Consider the following 26,143-nt stretch of genomic DNA (forward strand, 5'->3'; position numbering starts at 1 on the left):
GGCCGGCCTGGGGGCAGGGCCTCAGGTTCCGTTACCTCCAACTTTCTAAGGTCAACCCTGTGCCAGGCCAGGTGAGCGGAGAGACGGGGAGAAACGTCCTGTCCCGTCGGGTCTTGAGCCGGCCCTCTCTGGCGGCCGCACCTGGAGTCAGATCACACTGGGGGGACTCGGCGGCTGGCCGCAGCTCTCCGAGAGTGGGAGGCCCTCAGGGCTCAGATTTTGTGAGGCGGCCGACTGCCAGACCCTGCTCGAGCCCCTGCACGCCGACGTGCTCAGAGTAACACCAACGGAATAACCAGAAGCCTTGGAAGGCCGCCTGAGTCCATCACCAGCAAGAACTTCCGAAGACAGTGTCTTCAAGATGCAGGGGCTGCCTCGGTTCCCAGCAGATCCAAGCACCAAGCAAATGGTGGCCCAGAATCTACTGTCTCACCCTCGCTCCATGGGGGTTGGCCCTCCGGAGCCCGGACCGATGCGCTCCCTGACCCTGAGAGGCACCTGGAGACGCTGTCTTCCCAGAGACACGTCCCAGGCTCAGCCTCAGTGCCCTCATCTTTAGGGGGGTAGTGACCTTGTTGGGCTCACGGATTCATTTCCTTGGACTATCCTAACAAGTGACCCCAAACTGGAGTGGGGGGGCTAAACCGCAGAAATGTATTTGTTTACAGCTCTGAAGGCCAGAAGGCCCCGGGTAAAGCAGGACCACACCCCTCCTGAGGCTGTAGGGGAGAAGGCACCTGGCATCTTGCAGCTGCTGGTGGCCCCTGGCTCCCCAGACCCCTGGAGGGGCTGCTCACTCCAGTCTCCCCACAACTTTCTATGGATTCTCTCTTTCCCTGTGTCTCTCCCCTTCCCTGTGTCCCTTATAAGGACACTTGTTGGATTTCGGACTCACTCAGATTGTAATCCAGGATGATCTCATCTCAAGAGCCTAAACTGACTGACGTCCTCACACATGTCTCTTTTCCGTAGAGGACCGCATGGACGATTCCCGGGGCTAGGACAAGGACATGCCGTCGGGGACGGGGGGGCGTCATTCCACCTGCTACAGTCAGTCTGAGAATTACAGGCAATGGAAGACAGAAGCCAGGCCCTGTGTTGGAATCCTGGCCGCGGCGCTCAGCTGGGGGACTTGGGGGACGTCTTACACCCTCTGCCTTCACGTCGTCAGCTGCGGAAGGGAGATGCTAATAGAACATGTGAGGAGGGGCTGTTCCGATAATGCCGTGACTTCAGACACGTCCACAGCTCGGTACAGTCCCGACCATGGCATCAAACAGCCACTCCATGGAGGCCAACGTCATCCTTTATAAACAAGGCAGCTATTTCCTCCCACTGAGCCACAGGCCCTGCCCTAGTCCCCTCCTCGTCCCCTGCGGCCATGGGCTCCTCTCTTCGGAGCTGCACGGTCCTCCCTGCGCATCTTCCCAGGACACCTGCTCGCCTCCGGGTGCCCGGGCCGTCTGCACTCTCAGCCTCTGGGTGGGGGAAGCCTTCTGTCAATTACAACTCTCATCTCCCCCTCCCCCCCAGTTCCCAACTGCCTTTGGGGCAGAACATTGAGATGCAGTTTCTGCAAAGCCACTTTATAAAATGAGAGCAGTTGAATGCTCTCGGGTGTAGGAGTAATTATAATTCCCAAGTTTCTCTGAACATTTTTCTAACTGGATCTTTTTGTGTCGCTGTCTCAGAATAGACACGCTTGTGGGCTTTCCTGGGCTCAAAATAGTCGTGAGATAGGGGTTGAAATCGACATCTGAGTTTGAATTATAACAACTCGGGCACAACTTTGGATTGGATGAACTTCCCCAGCCAAATGTGGCTCCTTCTGCAGATCCAGCTTCCTTTTATGGAAGAACAGACTCCCTGCGCGAGGGCTGGGCCTCGAGGCGGGCCTTCCTCGGCGCGGCAGCCCCGGGCCCCGAGGGGCACGTCCACCATGGGCCATCTTCTCCAGTCCAGGCCCCGGCTGGAGATAGGGCACCTGCCGCCAGGCTTCGGAGGCTGACGGGCGGACAGGCCTTTCTCTGCTGGAATCCAGGCCTTCCTGAGATCTGGGCTCAGCCTCTGGTCCCTGTCGGTGGCACCCAGGACCCACAGGTCTCCATGCTGAGGACAGAGGGCTGGAGTCAGAACCTTGCCTCCTCCACTGATGGCCGTCGTGACTTCAGGTGACTTAAGTCCTGTGCCTCAGTTTCCTCTTCTGTCACGCGAGAATCATAGGCACAGCTCCTTGGGGGGTTGTAAAGACCAAGTGAGCCGGGCACAGGGTGAGTGGGGCACTTTGATTGCTTGGCACACGGCAGGTACACAATAATTGCCTGAGAATGCAAACCGAGTCAGAGGTCATGGGACTTCCTATGTCACAACTCCACATATGTCTCAAGACATGGCGGTGGGGGGGGGGGTCCCAAATGGGATAGGTCTACGTGGACCCTGGTGGCTGCTGCAGGTGACTCAGGAAGGACCGTGAGGCAGAGTCGGCGTTGGTGGCCCACCAGCTCCAGATGTGCGAGGGAAAGAGGAGCTTTCATCCTGGACTCGGGAGTCCCTTCTTCAAAAATGCACTTGGAAAGCTGTCCCACCCCCACCCCCTGCCTGGGACTCTGTGTTTCAGGGAAATGAATTTATTCTCCAAGGCAGCAGCTTGATGACAGACACCTGTCACCTTCGGGAACCTGTGTCTCTGGCAGGCTCTGGGTGAGCCCTAACCATGTAAAGGAAAGATAACGCACTTAACTCCATTTCCTTAAACGATATTTTATTGATTGAACTGAAACAGTCTCATCCGTGGACCCCCTCCCGCCCTCCCCGAGCCTATGCAGAAACGGAGCGGGGGGCAGGGAGGCGGGGAGGGAGGCCTGTCAGGCTTGATTAACCCTTTCGAAATGTGGCCGGAAGGTAGCCACTCTGGGTGCCCTTGGAGGGCAGAACAGGATCTGCAGTGCCAGAGCTGGGCGCTTGTCCTCTCGTGGGTCTTGCTGGTGCTCGCGACACCAACCAAAGGAAAAAGTGGTCATATCTCCTACCCCGAGAGCTCTTCGGCCACGGGGCTTTTCTCACAAAGGAGATGCCACAGACAGGGGAGAGGTAGAGAAGTCAGGCAGGGGGCGGCCGCGCTGAGATGCGGGCGGCGTGTCCCCACAGGGCGCTGCTCAGCCACTGCCCGCCCATCTGCCGCAGAGGAGACCCTGCGCCCTTGATGACGGCCTTACTGTGTGTGTTGTGACCGAGCCGGCAGCACAGGGCGATTGCTGTCTGAACACTTCCCAGGATTATCGCATCGCTCGCCCCTGAGTGAAAGCGAAGCAGGAATAACTATGGAATTAAAAAAAAAAAAAAAAAGTGATCACAGTCCCTCCTCGCTGCAAGTAAAATTACTGTTTTGAAGTCACAATGCGTCCCCCTTCACAGTCCTGTCATTCTGTTTCATGCCTGTGACAGCATCCAAAGGCAGGGCCACCTCTGTTTCCCTTTTCTCTGAGCACCTGGCATAATTGAATCAGTCCATGGCCAGCAAACCACAGGCAGGAAGAGGCACCAAAGTCACCAAAGGCTACAGGTGCTCCAAGCGAATGCGGTGACACCGCAAATACAAATGCTGTATTTGACCAAGAGGGCGTGGTACTGAACATCACTTCTCCTCTGACACTCTTGTCCTAGTCCAGGTGAATTTACATGAAACTTAATGGGCCCGTTTTAACTCTGTAGTTCCCCAACTTTCGACAAACGTGTTCACCTGCATGGCCACGACCTGATCAAGATCTAGAACACGTCCAGCCCTGCAGGAAGCTCTGAGCATCGTTTTAGCAAGGGGAGTTTATAAATTGCAAACACAGAACGCTTGTTTCCTTGTGAATTGCAGGTAGTTATTGAGCTACGAGCTTCCGGTTTATCGCAGTTTGACACAAGACTGTTTTCTACAAAAGGTGGTGGTCTGCCATCGCCCCAGTTACTGTCTGGGTGGAAATGTTCCTTTCTCAGGGAAGGAGAGGGCATTTTCGTGGCGTAGCTAAGTGGGAAGATGGTCAGGGCACTGATCTATTGAATTCTTTTCTTGGAGAATGTCACGGTGACTCCTTCTCCAAGGAGGATCTTCTGGCCCTGGTGGACCACAAGCCCTGGGAGGCAGATGTAGCTGCAGCATCCTGAGGGCAGAACATCTGCAATCCACTCTGGTACCTTCCACGAGTCCCCATCAACCGTCTGAGGCCGCCTCTCTGGTCTTCCATGGCTGTTAACCCTTGGATTCCTCTGGCCAGCAAGGACAGGTGGCTAATCCCAAAACAGCCTTGGATAAAGGGCACAGGATGGGACTAGGACACCAGCAAGTAGCAGAAAGATGATTTCCTTCCTGTGCTCACTCCCAGGGTCCCGTATCTGCTCCCTCATCAAAACCCCCTTCCAGGCCAGCCACTGACATGGGGGAATAGGATGAGCACAAGAGAGAGGAGGAAGAAGATACCATGAGGGGCTTAGAGCAGGGTTCCCTGTGTCAGGGATGCTGTGTCAGGAAGACAAGACTCAAAGAAGTCAGGAGGTGTGACACCTTACATTTGAATGTCCTTGATGCTCTCAGGCCACTGGCTGGGCTCTCCCTTGCCTTTGAGGCTCTGTGCCTGGAGGTCAGTCTCCATGAAAAACTCCTACACATCCCTCAAGAACCCAGCCTGAATGTCACCTCCTCTGAGACTCCTTCTTTCCATGCTCTCAGCCAATGTTTCTGACTTCCCTGCCCTGTGCTTCTCTGAATTCCTTTGCTTCATGTGCTTTTTTTTTTTTTTTTCTTAAATGAAGGCAATTTCTTTAAATTTACTTTTGGGATCTCAGGGGCAGAGATTTGAATAAAATCTGTCTTCTGGGCTCAAAACTCTCCGTTTTCCCTGCTCCCCGGAAAGCCCCGCCTTGCTTCATTTACTCTCTTCCCCGCTCCCTGTCTGCCTCGCTCACCGCTGCTGTTCCCACTGCTCTGCCTCCCGCACCGGCCCACGCCTTGCGCTGACTGTGTGTCCTTGAATTGTGTCTCCCCCACGAGAAAAAACCCCTGAGAACACAGAATGCTGTGGCCCTGGGGGTCCTTTCCACTTCCTTCCCTCCCTGCATCCCCCTCCCCCAACTTCATTTTGTTGCCAAAATTCCTGCTGCCATTTTGGGACCCTGGGGAGTGGGCAGCTTTGAGGCAAGAAGATAGAGCCTTGCTTCCAGGTGTTTCTCATCTTCCACATCTGCTTCTTTCTCTGCACATTAACAGTCGCAAGATGTTACTCTTATAAAATCCCGGGACGACCGGCCAACCACCGTTGCCAGGTCAGCTACGAAGGCTCTGGCTTCATTACCCTCGGGCAAGCCAAGGAGGGGGACTGGAGGGAGCATTATCTTAATAGTCAAGACACAGACTTGAGATCAAAGCGATGATCCTAGCCAGGCTGAACCAAGGTCTCTCACGAATACTTGGTCAACACGGGGGCTTCAAGAAGAGGTTCTGTTCTCGATTATTTTTATGGATCATTCCAATTTTCTATGAATATTTACTGTGCAGTTCAGAAAAAATCTCCCTCTTTGGGGGCGAGGGGGAGAAAACTGGCTTTCATTTTACAGGTTTTGTCTCGGTCAGCATTTCTAGCGGTGAGAATGACAAACTTCGCTTGGGAAAGGCCAGCGCCGCCAGCTGTGTTTTATTATCGAATATTTCTGGGGGTGAGCTGGGCTGCCGTTGTGTTTATATTACTTGTAAGATTTCATGCAAGACTCTGCGAGGTCGTGGGCTTCATCTGAAGTGTCTGCTATGCTGTGGGTAATTCATTCCATGTCCTTCATTCCCGTTTCCTTTCCTTTTATTTTTTTCCAAGGCCACGCTGAGCACGGTCAGAAAATGGAATCTGGTGGAAAGGCGGCCGCAGGTCCCCAGGTCCCCACTCACCTCCAGGTCGCCTCCTTGGTCTGGGAGAGTGCAAGGTGACTGTCTTGCTCTGGGGACCCAGGAAAGCTGCTTCATTAAGAGGCTTGTCCCCAAGGTCAAGCAAATAAGTTTGACGTAGACCTTTGGCAAGCACCTCCCCCACGCTTGCTCGGCTCATCAGATCCTGCTGCCGATTTTGGGGGGTATCCTTTTGTCTCCAAAAACGTTCAGTTTTACCTGAAGCTAACCAAACTGTCTAGGAGCGTTAAACCTGCCTTTGGAGGAGGCATGAATGGGGTCTCAGCGTCTTGCATTGTTTCTTTCCCTTTATTCTTAGTGAGCAGGAAACAAACCCCCCCACCCCGCAAGAGAAGTCCCCCCCCCCCCCCCGACACCTGCCCCAGGCCATTTGTCTACTCATTTGCTTTGTCTACAGACATTGCTGTCAGCTTCTGGGTGGGTGTAGAACTAGAGTCCAAATATCACCAGCCATTCCCTCACACCCTCAAAAAAGATTGCCCCCAAGCCCCCTCGCACACTCAGTAGGAGTCCAAAACTCTCTGCTCAGCGTCTGCAAATGTGGGGAGGGCTGGCAACTCGTCGCGGTCACTTCTGGTTTGTCCCCATAATGAGCTTGGGTTATGGGCCCTCCCAGCCTCAGTGGCCTCTACTCTGGATCCTACAAGAGCTTCAGGATTTCTTGGGCTTCCACTGAGAGCTGCCTTCCCACAAGATGCACACATTCTCAGAAGATTTTCCTGGGGATTGGAGACATGGAGAGGATTCTAGTAACCCTGTGTCTTCAATCCTCCTTGGTCCTTGGGGACAACCCTATGCCCTGTCCTTCCAGCTGACCTCAGAGACAGGCCCAGGGGTGGCTTCCATGTCAAGGGTCTGACTCTCATTTTCACCAGGAAACAGAATGGCGGTCACCAAATCAGTGCCTTGGGGAAGGGACTGCGGTCCTGGGGTTCCTCTGCCCCGTGCAGTGCGTGGCTCTGGACGCCCCCTTTGAAAGGTCACCTGAGCCATCTTTCTTCCTGAAGGCGGAGCTCCCTGGCATCCCCCCACTTCTTTTTAAATTTTTAAAAAATACTTTATTTATTTATTTGACAGACAGAATTCACAAGTTGGCAGAGAGGCAGGCAAAGCGAGAGGAGAAAGCAGGCTCCCCTCGGAGCAGAGAGCCCGATGTGGGGCTTGATTCCAGGATCACGACCTAAGCCAGAGGCAGAGGCTCTAACCCACTGAGCCACCCAGGTGCCCCACATCCTCCCACTTTTAAGAACTTCATTGGAAAAGGCATCTGGAGCCCATGCTTGTGCTCACTGAGGGCTTCTGTGAGACGGATCTGCAGACCAGGCAGCTCCCTGGGCTTTCTCGAGCCTTCCCTGATGCTCCTCTCAACCTTCATCTCCCCAAACCCAGTGGAAGTCACCTGCTTCCTGACAATCGGGCGGGAGCGGGGGCTGGGGAGTGTCTGATCTCTGGAGATCGCTAAGCTCCTTTGTTCAGGTGTTTTCTCAGCTACAAAGTGGGAACAGAGAGAGTGCTGGGCATGGGGGGAGAATCCCAGGGGACTTACCGGCACCGCCACCGTGACTCCTGCTTTACGAGTGGGCAGCACAGCTGAAGGTCATCAGGAGGCCTGATGGAGACCTTGGCCTGCTGCGCCAACACCAGCACAGTGCCGCCCCCCTCCCCGGTGCCCCCACAGCGGGGCACAGAACCATCCACCCAGCAGCAAGCACTGGGCACTGTTCTGGGCTAAGTGCTCTGCACATTCTGACTTCCTCAGTCCCCACAAATGGGGGAGCTGGCATGATCATCCCTGTTGTACAAAGGGGAAACTGAGGCCCCGGTCACTCACGTAACTTGCCCACGGTGGTATGATTAGCAAGCAGCAGAACGGGGATGAGCTGTGGGCTAGCTGCTCAGCCCGGCTAGACCCAGCTCCCATCTATACCACACAAATCTCTCTTGGTCACAAAGGACATTGAACTGAGACTAACAACTCAAGTCACCTGAGGCCCCCTTTGGTTCCAGATGCTTTTAGTGAATTCCAGATGGTTGTTTTGTTGGTGGTAAACTAGGATCTTCATGTCCTTGGCTTCAGTTAGGGAGAGCAGGATTTCTTTCCAGCCTGAGTGGGGTAAATCCTCCCCGACTCCAGGTCACACAGGCACTGGGGTGGGGGAGTCCTTCCAGATGTCCCACAGCAATCCATACTGTCCTAAAGGTGTGAGATGGTGGGTGCTGGGGCCTCCAGCCCGGCCACCTGCCAGGGAGACCCAGGGCCCTGGTCCTCCGCCTGGCCACAGAGCCTACAGCCCCGGGAAATTACAGCCCCTGGGATTTACACGCTTAAAGGAACTGCTACCCTAGCCCTCATTTTCTGGATGTGACTTTTTTTTTAAGTTAATTGGGTTAAGACAGGGTTTCTCAGGTGTGCCTGTACCCACACAACCCCCAGGAGGTTTTGTTAAAATGCAGACTTGGGTTCAGCAGGTGTGGGACAGACCCGGGACCAGGATTCTGCACGTCCAAGCAGTGAAGCGGGGCAGTGATGCTACCAGCCCCAGGACCACACTGAGAGAAGGGGGGGCCAGCAGAAGGCCTGTGTGTGGTCGGCTGTTGCAGGGTGTTTGGGGGCTGGGGTACGACCGGATTCCAGAAAGAGAAGTCAGAGAGAAAGGTCAGCTTTGGGAACAGGGATGTGGATGGCCCGCGAGTGGTCCCCATTTGGCTTGTCCTTCAGGTCCAGGGACCAGAGAAGAGAAAGTGCGGAGCACAGCTCAGGTGCCGGTGACAGATCCGTCCCCAGGGGCTCACGGGGTTCTGGAACCCCTGCTTCCCTCCGATTTTGGAGGACCCTTCCGTGTTCGTCAGCCCTGACATGGGCCAACAAGGGGCCCCCGGGGCATCTTTCTCCACTGAGGGAGAGTCGGGGTCCACAGGCCGGGCCCCAGGGGTGGAACGCCGGTAAAACTCAGGGCATCTCAAGGGCAATATTGTTTGGAACAGACACAGGGCTCCTGGTTAAAGAACTCTATTTGGAAATAACTTCAAAGTTCACAACAAAGTTGGAAATAAATCAAACTCATACCAAGGGCGTCCATTTACCATTTACTCGGACTGACCGACATGAGCATTTGATCCCCGCGCTTTCTCGTTACTCGTTCTTTCTCCGTCCCCGTTCCTCTCTCGGTCTCTCCTCCGAATCCCGCCCCACAATCATGTGAGTGCATGTTTCTGAGCCAGCCTGGGGTGTGCGTTCCCCAAGAAAAGGAGTACTGTCCCGTCCAGTCCCAGCGCAGGGGGAATATGTCAAGAAGTTGAACACGAGTGCTACACCCATTCGGGAGCTGCGTATCATTCAGCCTCGCGCCCTGGGGCCCGGTGCTGCCCAGGACGGCGGGTGTGGGTCAGTAGGATGAGCTCTTGCTTCCTCGTCCTTTCTCCTTTCCTCTTTCGGGGTGGCTAGGGTGCTCGTCTGCAACGCACTCGAGCTCACCTGTTCGTTCCTTTTCACTCTTCCATCCTCCTCCCCCTCTCCCCCATTCTTAACGGTTTTATTTTGTGTTTGGGGACATGCTCACAACTGGACTGAGAGGCACACCCAGCGAAGACCGTGCATCCCGGGTCCCCACCCCCACTCCAGGCTCCCGCGATCAAGTGCGTCGTGTTCTGGTTACCTGTCCTCTGCCTGTTTTCTTAGTTCGCCCTTCCTTCCACAGGAGGCAGGACGCGCAGTGCCTGCCCTCCCCGGCCCTCTGAGGCTTAGGGAGGTAAACGCCTCCCGCAAATCACCCCGAAGTCCCGCCCGCCCTTCTCCACAGCTGCGTCCTGCGCCCCGGGGTGAAGGGGCCTTGGTTCCTTTGGCTCCGCTCCCGCATGTGGGTGCCCTGGGGCTCGGATATCCCGCGATGGCAGGCAACCGAGTGCGAACGCCCTCGTGTGGGTCGCGGACGACGGGAGGCGGCTCTTCAGCGTAAAGTCCCGGAAGCCAGGTGGCTGGTTTGGAGGCAGGTGCGTGTTTTCAATGTTGTGTGATTTCCCCTCGTGTTCCTCCGTAAGCACTGATCCTCTCTGCACTGCCACCTGCGGGGCCAGCGAGCCTGTCCCAGGCTGCGGACGGCGATGGAGGTGCGGCCGAGCGCCGGACCTTGGCCACTCCCGGGGTGAGAAATGGTGCCTCCGTCTCCGTGGGGCTGACACTGCTGTTTCCTTACTTGGCCTGTTTCATATACAAAAGGGCCATTTTATATCTCTTTTTGTGAATCATGTGTTTAGGTCTTTTGGTCATTTTCCTTTAGTATTTTTGGTCTGTTTTTCTTGCCTTTTTTTTTTAATGTTTTATGCATTTTATTTTATTTATTTATATTTTAAAGATTTTGTGTATTTATTTGACAGAAAGAGAGAGCACAAGCAGGGGGAGCGGCAGGCAGAGGGAGATGGAGAAGCAGGCTCTCCGCTGAGCAGGGAGCCCGACACAGGCCTCGAGCCCAGGACCCTGGGATCATGACCTGAGCCGAAGGCTGACGTCCAACCGACTGAGCCAGCCGGGCACCCCTGTTCTTTGTATTTTAAACAGTGTTAATGCTTTGTCTCTGATATGTATTGCAGAGAATTTCTCACAGTTCTACGCTTTGTCCTTTAAATTCGCATCTAGTGCTTTCTGCCATGTGAGGATTTTTTATTGAATTAATAAAAATGTCGTTAAATTTGTATCAAACTATCAGTCCTGATTTTTTTATCAGAAAGTTTCCCCCTTCACCCAGCTTAAAGAAATCACCCACGTTAGAGGGAACCCCTTCGAACGCTTTCACGGAGTCACTGTTTCCCGTGTGGTCTCTGATCCACACAGGGTTACTCTTCTGTTCGGGATGAAGAATGGATTAATTCTATCTTCTTTCCAACAGGCTGTCTAGTTGTCTCAACACATTTATTACTCAGATTGCCTTTGCATTGGGCTCATTTTTAATTCTTTCATGAATAACCTTGGGGGCGGCGGAAGGAGGGGGCGGTGGGGCCCGGCTTTGATGGTATTTCCAAGAGGAAAAACAGTCAGCCTTCGCAGCCCGAGAGGCCGCTTCCTCCTACCTCCGTGCGGGCTCGAGGATGCTGGAGGCCCTGCCCCAAGGGGGTGTGGGGAACTGGCTGCCTGCTCCACCAGCAAGATGGCACGCCACCAGCATCCCTGGGGACCAGGGTCCCCCGACCCAGGAAGTGCGGCTCCAGCCTATTCCTCCTGAGAGAGGAGCACAGGCAGACTGTGAGAACCTCTGGAATTTCTGAACAGAAAGCTGTGAGCTTGACCAGAGCCGTCGGAGCCTAGTTTCCTTAGTTTGCCTATAATGGGTCCGTTTCTGAAGCTGCAGGCTCTTCTCCTGCTCGGACTCAAGGTCAGCCCAGACTGAGCTTCGTAGTTAAAGAAATTCAGCAAGTTCCCAGGGCCATGAGCTCCAGGGTCCCTCAGTCCTGGAGGCCAGACTGCGATGCTTTCTCTTTTGCATCACATTTTCTCGGTTGGAAGATTCAAGAAACCTGGTTAGAAGTTTCTGAGTTAGGGTGTCGTCAGGCAGACACAGGGTAGAGGCTGAGTTCATGGACAGCAGATTCTAAGCTCGGGTGTGACTTCTCCCCGCAGCTCTCCCGGACTGGGGTCTGAGGCCCCTGGCTGGAGCGCCGTGGACCAGCGGGGGCTTTGTGGCTGGAGGCAGAGCTCCGCTATCAAGGCCGCCCACAGCCAGGCTCCCAATTCAAGGTGAGCAGATGCAGCCCTGACGCCAGGGTCCAGGGAGATCACCCTCACCCAGCAGAGAGGAGCTGGTGGTCAGTGCCGCCCACTTCGTTCCTACACAGTGGGCTCTGAGTGCGCCCACATGTGCCCGAGGGCCCCAGCCGGCCTGAGCCAGGATGCCCTCAGCAGACCCAGCTGGGGGACTACCCATGGCTTTCTTTCCGTCTGCCTCAGTGTCCCTATTCACTCCCCTCTGCTGGTGGGATCACGGTTACAAAATTGTCAGGACCTAAGCCTTGCCTCAGGCTCTGCAAAGTCAGACCTGTCTCCTTCCAGCAGAGTTTGCATGGGGCGGGCTCACTCCCTGCTGCGATGCTACCCCAGACCTCCACCCCCTAGATGCGGTGGCAGCCCCAGGCTCCCATCTGTGAAGACTGAGAAGGTCAGCAGACATCGCCGAAGACCACCGGCAGCCAATCCGCTGTCACTGAGAACGGCTGCGTTTGGAAACAGCCAGAAATTCAACTGCCAACGAGGTAACATAAAGGAGAGAAGAGGCCCAGGGGACCTGGTGGCTGCGGGGTCCCGGGGGCCAGAACCAGGGGGCAAGGTCCCACTCCACCTCCATTCCGGTTTCCAAGGATGCTAGAAACTGGGGATCAGCGTCAATTTTTTTCTGGTTTCAAAAACCAAGTTGGCCAAAGCAAACATACGTGAGGATTTGTTTGGCCTTTGTCCCCCAGCGAATGACCCTGTCCCCCCCACAAATCCCCTGGCGCTGAGACTGACCCCAGACTTTCGGCTTTGTGCCTCTGCTGATGGGAGCCAGGGCTGTGGGGGACCCAGGAGAGGCAGGCCTTGATCTTGTTCTGGGAGTCATTCCAGTGATTTCCCAAAAGTGCCGAGGTCTGGCAACCTCGCTGTGGGGAGGGAGAGAGACCTCGGAAGGCCATTTCCTGGGAACCTCAGGCTGAGTCAGGGAACAAGGCCCACGGGGCTGTGCCTCCAAGGTCTTGCCAGCCACACAGCCCGAAGCAGGGCTGCCCGAATCGAACACACTTTGGGGATTCTTTGCACCATAAAAAGAAACACTAGAAGCTGGATTGCGTCAGACAGTGGAGCCCTTGCTGCAGGACACCCCCAACGCCCCCCGGACCCGCTGTACCCGGGGCACGAAACTCAGACGCCAGTTCCCACCTGCACCTGCTCACATCAGCTTCGGTCAGACACTGAAACCACTCTGATCCCTTCAGTGAGGAAGTCGCTTGAATGCCTGCCACGGGCCTGGTCCGGTGCCTGAATGACATTCTACCCACCCCGTCCCCGCCGAACCCACCAGAGCGTAGTCTCCACAAAGGTCAGGAGCTTGGTTCCTGGAACGTCACAGTCTCCTCGGTCCCTGGACCGGAGCCTGCTGTGTGGCAGAGGGTCAAGGAACGCCCGCCGAGGACAGAAGCCCTAACCTTGAGGCTGCGGACGGGGCAGGAAGGGCGAGGCCTCAGAGACGGCAAGTGGTTTTTTTCTAGGTCACAAAGCGAGCAGGTGGGAGAGAGCCAGAACTGCACGGCTTTCAAATCTGCCACCAGCCACTTCGCCGTCCCCACCACCGGGTCTGCTGGGAGGACTGAAGGGTGAGCCATCTATTTGCTGAGCAAACACGCTCCAAACATGGAAACGGACGGCCTCGCCGGAGGAGCCGCACTCGGTGAAGTCAGGCTTCCCGGCCAAGTCGTCTCTTACGGCTGCGGTGACGAATGGCCACAGGCCTCACAGCTGGAAACCGCACACTTTTATCCTCTGAGGGTTCTGGAGGTCAGAAGCCTGACGTGGGTCCTGCTGACCAGAAATCAAGGAGCTGGAACCTTCTGGAAGGGTCAGAGATCCATCTGGGTGCCCACACGCTGGGGTCTGGTGGCAGCTCGTCCTGGCTGGTAGATAGTCCCAGAAGCGGGAGCAGACAGACCTCTCTCCCCCTCCTCTTATCAAGGCCACTGGTCCTACTGAATTAGGACCCCACTCTGACCATCTCATTTAACCTTCGTTACCTCCAAAGACGGTCCCATTGGGGTTAGGGCTTTGACATATGACTTTGGGGGACCCCACTTCAGTCCACGGGCCACCAGTGACTGCCCCATGTCCACCCACCCCCACCTCTGGGAGCTACGTTCCCAGGCTGCCCTGCCCATTGGCTGCCCTGAACAAAATCCCTCAAATGCTGCGGGAGGTTTCACGGGTCCTCTTCGTTCCTTCCTCATGTCCTTGCCCCTCCTTGGGGACATTCAGTGGCTGAGCAACAGAGTGTCCAGTGGTGACAACGCTGGGTCCCTGCTCTGGGCTCTCAGGGACTCAGTGCATCACTGTCCCTCTTTGCTCTTTCGTGGGGTTCTGTATTTTCTAAGTGCTTTAGGACAAAGAGTTGCTACTGTTGCTACTAAAAAAGCACTAATAAAACGGAGAATTGAAAAAACAACCACAACCCAGGGCTTTCCTCAAGTGCGGTGCTGTCCCATCAAACTTCCCATGATCACGGAACTGCCTCGCGTCCTTATGGCCCAGTCTGGAACCCACTTGCCACATCTGGCGAACGCGACTGGGAAGAGAATTTTAAAAATCTCATTTCATTTCCATTACGATCAAAACAGGATGTGGATTTGGTTACCCCGTGGGACAGCACCGCTCTGGATGCTTGTCGGATCCCTGGGACCCTGGGGACGGGGCAGTTCGAACAGAGATGATTCCTCCTTTGGAGAATTTCTCCCCAACATGTGAACACCTGCGTTAAAAACGTCCTGTACGAAACACCATCAAATCATTCAATGAGCGATCACCGTGCCCAGCTTCCCGGGAGGGAGCAGGGGGGCTGGGCTGGAGGGTGAAGATACATGCCAGGCGGGCTCAGGGGACGAGGCGAGGGTCCCCAGGCTGGCGGACGCGGGGGGTTCCGGTGGTGACTGCAGGGCAGATGACCCAGAGGACATCCACCCGCACTCCCTCCCTGCCTCCTCTCGAGCATGAAACACGGCACGTTTAATTCAAGGGTTTTCACAGAACCCTGAGTGGCACAAGTGAAGAAAACCTAGACGGGTCAAGATGGACTTTTTCATTCCCATGCAAACCAATCTGCTGGCTCAGCAGACTCCGGGACATGCCCCTCCGGCGGGAGGGGTGCAGAAGACAAGCCCCCGCTCTCCTGCCGGTCCTTCCCCAGTCTCGCTCCCCCCTGCGAGGCCTGCAGAACGTGGGGAACCTTGGGGAAAGATTCCTGGTGAGTCAGCAACTTTGGGAAGCAACTCCCCAGGCGCCCGGCCTTCCCGCCCCCCCCTCCCAGGTGCAGAGTCCCTCTCCTCCGTTTCTCAAAAACTAACCACCCCACTGTCCTCTCCCAGTCCACTGCTCAGTCGTGTCTTCTAGAGACTGTGGGACCCAATCTCACCCATGGTGTGACCGGGGGAGGAATCCCGTCCCGAGAGGGGAGAGCACTGACCTTCATGGAGATCAAGGGAGGGGCCAGCACCTTGGTGGGGGTGGGCGGCGGGTTCTTAGTTTGGATCACACTTCATTCTCCGCATCACCTCTCCCACAGAAGAAAAGAACACGGAAGTGTAGAGAAATAAAGCGCTTTGCCCAAGGTCTGAGCACGAATGAGCTGGGGGACTGGGATTCTGGAAGATTCTGGAGGATTCTAGAGTCTGGGTTTTTCTGCTTGCCATGCCCAACACATCCTCCCAGGAGAGACAGGAGAGCTCACAGGAGTGGCCTAAAGAGCAGATTCAGGACACAGAAAGGAGAAAAAGGAGGGGCAGGGTGGGAAAAGCTTTGGGTGATTGATCGTATGGTTTGTCTAACCTAAGACCAGCTGCAGGAAGTGTTTAGCTGCGGTAGGAACGGTGGTGAGTTTCTGAATGGCACACCCTGCCCTGCAGAAGGCTTTCTGAGCATCTGTTCTTTCAGATTTGGGGCTTCCCCGTAAAGGGGCACCACGGTTGCCCTCTGTTTTACAGGTGGAGAAACAGGCTCATGATGGGAAATCATGTCCAAGGTCACCTGATTGGTGAGGAGGGGCACAAGACCTCGAACCTGGATCTCCAAACCTGGCGCTTTTCATGGTCACCCAGGTTCTCTTTCTAGGCTGTTAGAGCAGAAAGATGTGCCACCAGAGTTAGCCATGTCCCCACTGCATTTTCCCTGCCCTGATAGTGACCAAACTTCCCAAAATACAGCCCCATCGAGGCCATCAGAACTCAGCCCCGGTGGGGCCCAGACTGATTCTGACATTTCTCTTCCCCTCCTGATGTTGACAGTCACACACAGTCCATCCTTGCTGGCCCTGAGGACAAGAGCGTCTCGGAGAGTCCGTCCCACCTCTGATGCCAAGGGAGGTTATGGAGTCCTCTGAATTAGACGGTGATGCGACAGAGTCCACGCCCTTCCAAAAGGAGAGGGCATGAGAGAAGGAGAGCCTATCAGGAAAGCAGGAGGGCATGACAGTGGAGCTGGGGACCCCAGCCTTGTGAGGGGTGGGCCCCAGATGCCTGGGCGAGGTTCCTGAGGGTTTTGGCATCACAGCCCACCGCCCAGCCATCCATTGCTCTCCCTGCCCTCCCCTTGCTAAGACAAAAAGCAGGGTATTAAGGGTTTAAAAAAAGAAACAGGTTTTGAAGTCATAGTGACCTCAGCCACTTCCTTATGAGCCACTTAACTTCTCTGACCTTATCCCTCCTGCATAAATCAGAAACCAACGGTACCAGCGGCATGTGTTCACTAGAAATAGATCAGTATGTGAGTGCTCGGCCTAAGGCTGGGAGCACATCCCTACTTGTCCCACAGAGTGTGTTGTGTTTGGCCTCACCTGGCCATGGTGATTCTTTTCTACTTAGTCAAATGCTTGCTTTTCTAGCTTCCCTTATATAAGGAGTGGCCATTTTAGATAATGAGGAGAAAGGAAAAATTCTATGGGGTTGCATCTGGGAACAATTTTCTCCCTGAATAAAAAGACCAGATCTTTTGGGGAGAAGGTCTTTGGTCTCTGCCCTCTTCTTCCCGCTGGGAATGCTGCATGTGAGGGCATGGTGTTTGGAGTTGTGGCAGCCACTTTGTGACAATGAGGCAATAAGTCGGAGGGCAAAGTTTCACTGGGTATATGAGGGGGCAAAGCCTGGATCCTTGATGGCTATTGTTGAGTGTCTAAACATGCCCTACAATTGTATACACCTGTTTAAGTGAACAGTAAATATTCTTATAGTTGTCTGTTGCTTGCAGTCAAATGCATTGCTAGCACAAGTCATTGAGGAGCATGTCTGAGAGCAGTGTGTGAAGGCTGAAACAGTGAGAATGAGGGGCTCAGAAGCAGTGCTGGGCATGACAGAGTTCCAGAGAAGGCAGAGGGCATTTCTCAGCAGTGTTTTGTGAGTTCCCATCTGGATCCCTTAAATGTCCTTTGAAAGGGCAAGTAACTTTTGATTATTCAGCTGCGTGCTTTAACTAACCAATACTGACTCTCATAGAGCGAGAGGTTATATGGATCACTTTTGAAAGCACAACCTGGATTCTTTAAAAAAAAAAAAAAATGGGGAATTGAAAAGAAGATAGACCTGAGAGAAGTTTACATGAGGATGTGCCTATGCCATAAGTCAGGCTTTTTTTTTTTTTTTTAAGATTTTATTTATTTATTTGACAGAGAACACAAGTAGGCAGAGAGGCGGACAGAGAGAGAGAGAAAGAGAAGCAGGCTCTGCACTGAGCAGAGAGCCCGATGTGGGGCTCAATCCCAGGAGCCTGGGATCATGACCTGGGCCGAAGGCAGAGGCTTTAACCTGCTGAGCCACCCAGGCACCCCAAGTCAGGCTTTTGAATAACTTAGGGGGTATAAAATCAGTTTACTGCCAAAGAGACTAGAGAAAGGACACTAATGTCAAAGTAAAATATTCAAAAAGTCAAAAACATAACTCTCAGAGAAGCACACAGTTAGAATACATCACAGTAATTTTTTCATGAATGAGGGAAGTAGCAGGATGACAAAGTTGGTTCAAAAGTGGTAAAAGCAAACCATAAAAAAGATACAAAACTGGTTCATGTCTTGTGACCTATGGGGGAAAAAGGGTAAACTGGAGGTTATCTTTTCTATTGATCATTAATCATTTGCAAGGCTTCTGGGCAATCACTGTCAACTTACTAATTTTCTCCAAGTTCACAAGTCGCTTTTTGAACCTGGGCTCGAAGCAACAGTCAATGGTATGTCGTGCAACGTTATATCTGAGAATCAGATCAGTTTTGTTCGGGCACGTCAGACATCGTTCTAGCACGGCTCTGGAAGAACACAAAATAATCTCCAGTTTTGAGGGATTTCTCAAGACCATAAAGGGGAAAGTAGATGGGTGACGCTTTGTGGCCAAGGTCAAGCCCTAAGGTCTGGTACCTGGTCTTTCCTACTCACACACGTGTGTGCACACAGCTGGCTTGGAGAATTCCTCCTGGGGTGGAGTGCACCCCTGTTAAAACCCACTCCCCATGCTTCCCGCTGATCCATGAGTCAGATTTGGTGTCTCCAACCACAGGTCAACAGAAGGCAGTCCGGGAGCTACCGTGTCTCTCAAAGAACAGCACAGGATCCCCTTGGTGACCAACGACATGACGACGCAGGCCCCATCCGCTCTGGAACGACACAACGATGCAGACCACATCCACTCCAGAGAGCTGGCGGTCCAGAAGCTCCAGGCTTTTTCAGACGCGCTGCCTGTTGAGTGACAGGCTCTCTCCCGTCTACCAAACTCCGATTCTTTTCATATAGACAAACCTGGCTTCTCCGGGAAGGTCCTCCCCTTCCTTTTCTGCCTTCTCTGTCTGATTTCTGGTGACTGCCCTTCTGATTCTGCATTACCAAATTCTGGGACGTGGTTGGCAAGGGGGAGTCCTCAGCTCCCAGCAACACATCCTACCTCTTACATACTGTGTCTGCAACCCCAAGCCAAAGAAGGCTTGGGTGGGGAGACAGCGCTGAGCGCCGCCCGTGCACATACACACACATGCGCACACACGCACACGTGTGCACGCTCCCAGCCTGGGAAGCTCCGTGCAGCTTGACGTTCAGGGCCTCTCACTTCCAAGGTCCTGGGAAGGGCTTTAACAATTCTGGGTTCACACTTTTATCTTCATTTTCTCAGCGAAGGCCTCCAACCAAGTAAGCTTCAGGCCCCGCAGCGCCGACATCCACCGGTTCCTTCTCGAATAACCGGAGGAGAGTTGCCGTGATACGCGGCGTTTGGGGGCTTTCCACCAGCCGTGTCTTTAGGGGTGCACATGGCCCCCTTTCCTGGTGGCTCATCTTTGGGACCTGCTCCAGCCTGGGGTCCACCAAGCTGCTTCCTGGGGGGGGGGGCCTGAGACCACTCTCGGTCCCGTGGTGACCAGGCCATTTCCCATCTGATGGCTGCAAAGGAGAGGGGCTGGCGCGTGGCCCTGGGGGCCCGAGGGGGCGATCACAGGACTAAATGACATCTTAATTACCCAAGTCCCACACTTTGGCCTCCGCTTCCTGTCCCACGGCTGGGAGGCCCTGGCAGCCTCCAGAGCCGCCCGATCCGGATCCCGGCTAATCGGCTCTGTCACCACCTCCCCGAGGCCCCTGGGCCTCTGTCGCTCACTGATTTGGGGAACTGGGGGCTTATCTTTAAAGAGCAGATGGAGAAGTTCTCATTTTTTATTAAAGCCGTCCAGGCTGCATGGAAAAGTCATCGGTTGGCAGCTGCTAGGATGGCGATTCTAAATGCATTTCCCTAAATCCTCAGCTGTCCAGTGGGGCGGGATTTCTCTTCCTCTCCTCTCCTGGAACACGGCCAAGTGCTGGTGTCCTGCTCAAACCCGGGGGGGCCTCCTGCCCGGTGAGGGGACACCGAGGGAGCCATGCTGAGTCTCTGCTGGTGTCTCCGGGTTCACGGCTGTCCGCTTCCAGCTGGCACAAGGACCAGGTGCCCAGTGCCCAGCCCAGGACAGGCTCCTGAAGACACCTGATGCCTGCTGGCTGGGGTCCTGGGAATGCGGAGAAACTCACAGGGCCCCCTTTCAAGCCCCTCCCCCCACCACCCATCCAGGATCCGCGCGGTCCATCTTCCCATAAGCATCCCTCGAACCCCACCCTTCCCAGGCCCTGGCCTCCAGGCGATGAGGCAGTGACTAAGGTCGGTGAGGTTCCTGCCCTCGGGGAGCTCACCTTTGGCACCGAGGAAGTGGGAGGAGTAGCTGACAGGTGCACACGCGCACGGAGAAAGTCATCTCGGGGAGCTGAGTGCAGACGCTGCGAAGCAGGCTGACGGCACGGAGCGTGGCTGCCGGTCCGGGGAGGCTGCGTGGGACAGGGAGGTCAGAGGTGGAGAGGTGGAGGGGCTGCCAAGGGCTCACAGCGGGGAAGGGATTCTAGGCCACGGGACAGCACGTGTAAAGACCCTGAGGGTCCCCGTGCTTCGGGACGCCCAGAGCAGCTGGAGGAGATCGGGAGGGTGACGTGTGACAGATGAGGGTTGAACACAGGACAAGAAGCCCGCAGGGTGACAGAAGTGGTCAGAGGAAGGCAGCGTAGACAGGATGTGTGAGGACTCCATAGGCAGGTGGGGACGACAGGTGCACTTGGCTCTTTGTCTGGGCTCCCCCAGAGGCCAAGCACGACCCAGGCAGTCCAGGAGGCAGTTTCCCTGAGAGTCCCTCCCGGGAAGCGTCGGGGGGAGTGGGGGCCTGAGCAGAGGCGGGCAGACAGTGGAGAGAGGGCACTGCTATGGGCACCAGGCTCCCCTCCACTGGGGCCCCCGGGGCATGGTGCAGAGCCAGGGCCCCTAGAGGAGACGGCCCGGATGGTGAAGGACGGGCTCTCATCCCTCCTCCGGCCCAGGCGAGGCTGCTGCTGGGGGCCGCACAAAGGTCACCACATGCGGTGGGAAGCCCTTCCTGGGTGGGGCAGAGCAGAGCCGGCGAGTGTGGGGAGGGCACGGAGAGCAGGCATGGTGTCCAGGGTGGGTGGGGGAGTGTGGAGTCTCCTCTGGGAAGTGGAAACGAGAGCCCCCCCCCCCCACCTCCCTGTAGGGCTGTGGGGCTTGTGTCGGTGGGTGGTGCAGAGGGAGCTTAGCAGGGAGCCTGGTCTGGTGAAAAGTTCTCCTCCTCCCAGTGAGGACAGGATGGTGCGGTTCTGCTCCAGAAAAGGGTGCCCAAGGGGAGGCAGCGGCCAGAGGGCTGGTGAGAAAGTCGGCGGCTGCGGGAAGAGGTGAGGGTTGTTCCAATTCTAGGAGAATGTGCCCGAGAGGGGACAGACAGCTGCAGGCCCAGAGTCTGCCTCCTACAGAGGCAGTGTCAGAGCCGCCTACCCTCAGTGTCCCCACACTCTGCATGCACTTCCCACAGGGACAACCCTGCCCTCCTCTGTGACACGGCCCCCAGGCAGTGTGTGTTTAATGACTAAATAAAAGAAATAGAAAATCATTAGAACGAAGGTCTAGGCCCTGTGCTCTTCAAACACGGAGAGAGTCACCCTCCTCTCCAGGCGAGTGGTTCTCAGCAGGCACAGTGGGGCCCGAGCCTTTCTGGGGAGGTTGGTGTGGGGCTGGGGTTACAGTCAAGCCGCCCGGACAGGGGATGCAGCTAAGGCTCCCAGAACACACAGTGCAGGCCCCGCCACAAAGAATAGCCGACCCCAATGTCAAGGGTGTGGTTGGGAAAGCCCACTCTAGGGGGAAGATGAATGTTCCAGAATGTTCCAGAAGCACAGACTGGACTCCTGTCTCCTGGAGACTGCTTGGCTTTGTGACCCAGGGTGAGTCACTTGCTCTCTGTGCTTCGCTCCTACTACCTGCAAGCCAGGTTACTTCCCCCCACAGCTTTCTTCCTTGACTCTTTCCAAGGCAAACAGAGCCCTTAGAGGAATGAGGCTTTATAAACAAAGGCCTGATTTTATTTCACTGCCTAGAAATCCAAGAGAGGGGGGAAAAGTTACCTTTAGCCCCAGGCTGAGAAAGCAGCCTCATTTTTTTCGGGAAACAGTCTGCTCTTAAACCTTACGCCACCAGGCTCTGAGCATCCTGCCCTACAAGGGCAAAGGTTTGAACTTGGCCGTCTCTCTTCTTCAAAGAGTTGGCAGCCCCAGCTCCCCACGCGAGAGCCTTTTCACGAGGCCCTCGGAGTAGCGAGGCGATTCAGCGGTTGCCTGGACAGGTAACCTTGGAAGGAAGATCAGCCCGTCCTCTCAAAGAGATCTGAGAAGCCTCCTCCAGGCAACTCTTCCTAATTGTCCTGGCAGCTTTCCCTGTCTTGCTGGGTTTTCTTCTGACGGGAAGTTCCTGAAAGCTCAAGACGATGCCGAGGAGTCTCCAGGCCGACCTCACATCTGCTGACCCCGGGCTCGCGAACCATGGGCCCCCGAGGAGTGGCTGGTGACCGGGGAGGATTTAAACCACATAAGGAAAGCATTACACCCAAAGAATGCGATCATCTCGTCCCATCGGAGATACCCCGTTGATATCTGTGCGCAGATAAATCACGCATCGGCCCGAGGATGGAGGAGGGTGGAGGCGATGATAAGTCACCACGTATTTCCCCTTAACTCTTGTGTTCCTGAGCGAACTTTCTCCCTGGCTCTGTCACCAGCCCTGGAACCAGCGCTCTGGGGCAGAAAATGCCTGCGTTCTTTCCGGGGCTTCTATTTAAAGTTCTGCTAAGAGGCAGGCGCCTGGGAGGCTCAGTTGTTAAGCCTCTGCCTTCGGCTCAGATCATGATCCCAGGGTCCTGGGATCGCGTCCTGCATCAGGCTCCTTGCTCTGTGGGAAGCCTGCTTCTCCTCTGCCTGCTGCCCCCCTGCTCGCTCGCTCTCTCTCTCTGACAAATGAATAAATAAAATCTTTAAAAAAAAAAACAAAGTTCTGCTAAAACTTCTAAATACTCACAGAGGTATTGATTTCCAAATTCTCACTCCATTTAGGCTATGTGTCTTGGGAATGACTGAGTGGGAGAAAGGGGGTCTGTCGTGCGTAAAGGGCTTCATGGCCGGGGCCAGGTGGCCTGGGTTAGCGTCCGGCACTCGGTCAGGGGTTTCTGGTCCTTACACATTTATGCAAATGGGGGAGACCCAGGTAAGAACTGGAGGAAAGGGCCCGACTGTACCAGCGTTGGACACTTAGATGCAGAAAGGACAGAGTGGGAAGCTGGGTTCCCACGCATCTGGTGTCAAATCCTGGCGGCCCCCCTCTCTTGGGAGTGTGACCTTGGTCACAGGACAGCCTCTCTGAGGCTCAGCTTCCTTATCTGTGAGATGGGGATCAGGGCAGCACCGCCCTTCTGCTTGGAGGCCCCATGCCCACAGGAATGTGCCCAACAGGTCCATGCAGATCCTCGGCGATGGGCCGGGGACACCGAAGTGTAAGCGACGGGAACATGTGGCCCCAGGCTCGCGGGATGGAGGTTAGAAATGCCTTCCTGAGAGGCGCATTATTTCATTGGATGATGAATTGCTTAACCTTGAGAACTTTATGTCTCTCTCTGGGCTGCCAAGCAAACACGCTGTACCTAGAAGGAGTTGGATTCAGGATCCAAACAGCCCTGGAGCCTAGTCCAGACCCACTTCCTGTCCCGGGCAGGTCCCCTGCACCCTCGGCTTGCGACGGTCATGGCTCTGACATAAAGAGCCTGAAAAAGCAGGATCTACTTAGTTGGGGTCTTGAGTTTTGGTAACCTGATTCGGCAAGCCCCTCCAGCCTCCAACCCATGACCTAGGCTGATGTGGCGTGGGGCTGCTCGGTGACTGAGGAAAGGGCAACCAAGAGAGGTCTGTCAGCTTCAGCACAGGAGGAACGGGAGGCCCAGGGAGGACGGGCCCAGGCTTGCCCCGGAGAGCCAGGGCACAGCTGGACCCCAGCCGCCTGTGTGAACAGGGAGCCTTCCCCGGGCCGTGTGCGCGGTCACTGGTTCCTTCCTTCATTCCGTGGAGGCGAGAGCAGCAGGAACAGTTCCAGGGGGGCCTGTGACCCAGCCACTCTCCGGTGCCAGGGCCCGTGGGGAGAAAAGCAGGGCTGCCCCCGCTCCGCTGTGCTATGTTGGGGCACCCTCTCCCCCGCTGCGGCCCCGCCTTCCCACTGGGACATGGAAGCAGCTCCCCTCCTGGCCCGAGCTAGACCCTCCCCAGCCAGTTTCCCCTTTCCACACTGCTTACAAAATGAGCTCACTTTTTATTTCAACTTATCCCGAAAGGGGTTCTTTCCTCTAAAACATCGGGGCTCCTGCCCTTCATTTTGACCCCGCACACTCCCAGGGGGACGGGCCTCATCTCGGCCTTTTCCTCACGGCCCTCCAGCTAGTGCGTGGACATGACCGCCATCTGCCGTGTCACTGAGCGCAGCTGGCCCGGCACACGCCCCAGCCCCTCCCCTGCCCCCGACAGACGTGACCTGAGCAGGGGGGAGGCCAGGCACCGGTCCAAGCGCTGGGGACCCCGCAGGATCCGTCCGCGTAGGTAAACCTTCAACTGGCTCCTTTCCAGACTCCATTTCCTGGGGGCGACAGCCCTGCGTGGGCCGGCCAGCACGGCCCCCGGACACGGCGAGTCTGAGGCCCCGTTCGGGGTGGAATCCGGGGCTCCTCTCCACTCACGGACGGTCGCCTGCTGAATGCAGATTTTCCGATTTTCCCTCCGACGGGATGGCAGTAGAGAGCCCGCCCAGGGTGACCCGGCGAATGAGGACCCTTCAGGCCTCCTGGGCTGTGCGCGGACAGGAGACTGGTGTTGAGGGAAATGTTAACTACGTGGGACCCAGCACTGATCCTGGCGCCTCCCACGGGGCGGGAGAAGGTCCCGTACTCTACCCTCCATCGCTTTTCCCCAGATTCCTTGTCTGTCCTTGATAGCCCTCCCGATGCCGTGCGTTCTCTCTGCGTGACGGGGACAGCAGGGAGGAATTCAGCCGGGGACCCGCTAGAGGCCCGTTACCACGCCGCGCCCGTTTTCACGAGTGATTTCATTCCAACCCTCCCATCCGCCTTGGGCTTTATCCTAATCTCCGTCATCCGGGTGGATGGCTGTGATTGTCCTTGGGGCGCTCACCACGGCCGGAAGCGATCTTGCTTTTTTTATTTGATCCCTTGTGTTGTTCGTTTCTCCGACTCACCGTAGGCTCCTGGAGGGCGACTCCAGGTTGGGTCCTCTTTTTCCCGGCTGTGTCTCCGAATCTGTCACAGTGCCTGGCAGGACGGCCGTTCTCAGTAAGGTCAGAGGAATGGAACGGGGTGCGGAGAGCTAGAAGGTCATGCCCGGGCTTCTCCAGCTGAGGCGGACTGGGACCCCCGTGCGCTCGGCGTCACCACACAGGCTCGGTGCCCGGGGCACGTGTCCGCGGTAGGAGGAGGCGGTGGGACTGAGGTGTCAGCTCACACTGGGGCTTACGCTCTGGGAACTCGGACAGCGCTCCTGTGCCCTCCACACTGGAGCCGACCCAGGTGACTTTATCCAAGTCCATCCTGTAACTTGAGCCCAACAACCCCCTCCCCAGAAACCCTGGCTCCTCGCGTGAGGTTCTGCCTCTCTCTCTCTCTCTCACCATCCTGCCCACTGCAGCCCTGGAGCCCGTGCTTTTTGGCCCTGGTTGCACACGGGAGTCACCTGGGGAGTGTCAAAGACCCGGGGCTCGGTGGATCACTGTCCTACCCAGGAAGTCTGCCTTGCCCGGTGGGTTCCAGGCATCCACGCTTTCAGAGCTCCCCAGGTGACCCTGGTGTGCAGTGAGAGCCAAGGGCCCCTGACTCAGACTTCCACGGTAGGCAGTGGTGGCATGGGTGCGTGCTTCCCTGAGCTCATTCCCCAGAAGTGCCCACGAGCTAATCCACCAGCTCTGCAAAAAGGCCTTTTGCAAACTTTGCCCATGGGGAGAGGGACCCAGGAGGAGGTAAACTGAGTCTCCTTTCAGGAGGCAAAACCTCATCCCAGATCCTCCTTATGTGATGACCCTTTCAAGGCCCACAGAAGCATCTTGACACACTGAGAGCTTTTCAGTATTCTAAAAATGTTGAAACCTGGCTGTTGACAGAAAACTCTGGAACGTGGGCAGGGGGTTGAGGGCAACGTAGCCTGGGAAGGGTGCTCTGTTGGGAAAGTTGTTGGGGGAACAAAGGCACAAGCCATTCCCCACCCCCCTCCTCGTGAGTGGCGAGTCCGGCATGAGCAAGGGTCTGTCTGTGTTCAGAAGGGCTGGAAAGTTCCAGCACAATGGTGAAATCCACCACTTGCTGAAGGGGTTGGGGGCTATGCTCGGTGCTTCCTGAGCGGCATCTCTGAAACAGGATCTGTGATGATCTCTACCGCCCCACGAGGACAGTGAGGCAGGGATCCCCAGCCCCGGTTCCAGCCTGACTCTCCCAACACAGGACACCTGCTCCGCTCAGAGGCCCGAGGGGACGGGCTCTCTCATTTGGCAGCATCTCTGCCCTCTGCCCTCTAAGTGCCTGCAGCCTCCCCCCCCTCCCCTCAGGTGTGACAAACC

General features: G+C 55.8%; 1 long non-coding RNA gene across 1 annotated transcript; it reads left to right on the top strand.

Moving 5' to 3' along the window:
* The first annotated feature begins 2,236 nt into the window (after positions 1 to 2,236).
* On the top strand, positions 2,237 to 10,607 carry LOC309871128. The gene is made up of 3 exons (XR_014315048.1): positions 2,237 to 2,270; positions 9,637 to 9,928; positions 10,313 to 10,607. It is a non-coding gene; the product is annotated as an uncharacterized lncRNA (long non-coding RNA).
* Positions 10,608 to 26,143: the final 15,536 nt, after the last annotated feature.

This window comes from Mustela nivalis (assembly GCF_964662115.1).
Source record: "Mustela nivalis genome assembly, chromosome: 8".
NCBI lineage: Eukaryota > Metazoa > Chordata > Mammalia > Carnivora > Mustelidae > Mustela > Mustela nivalis.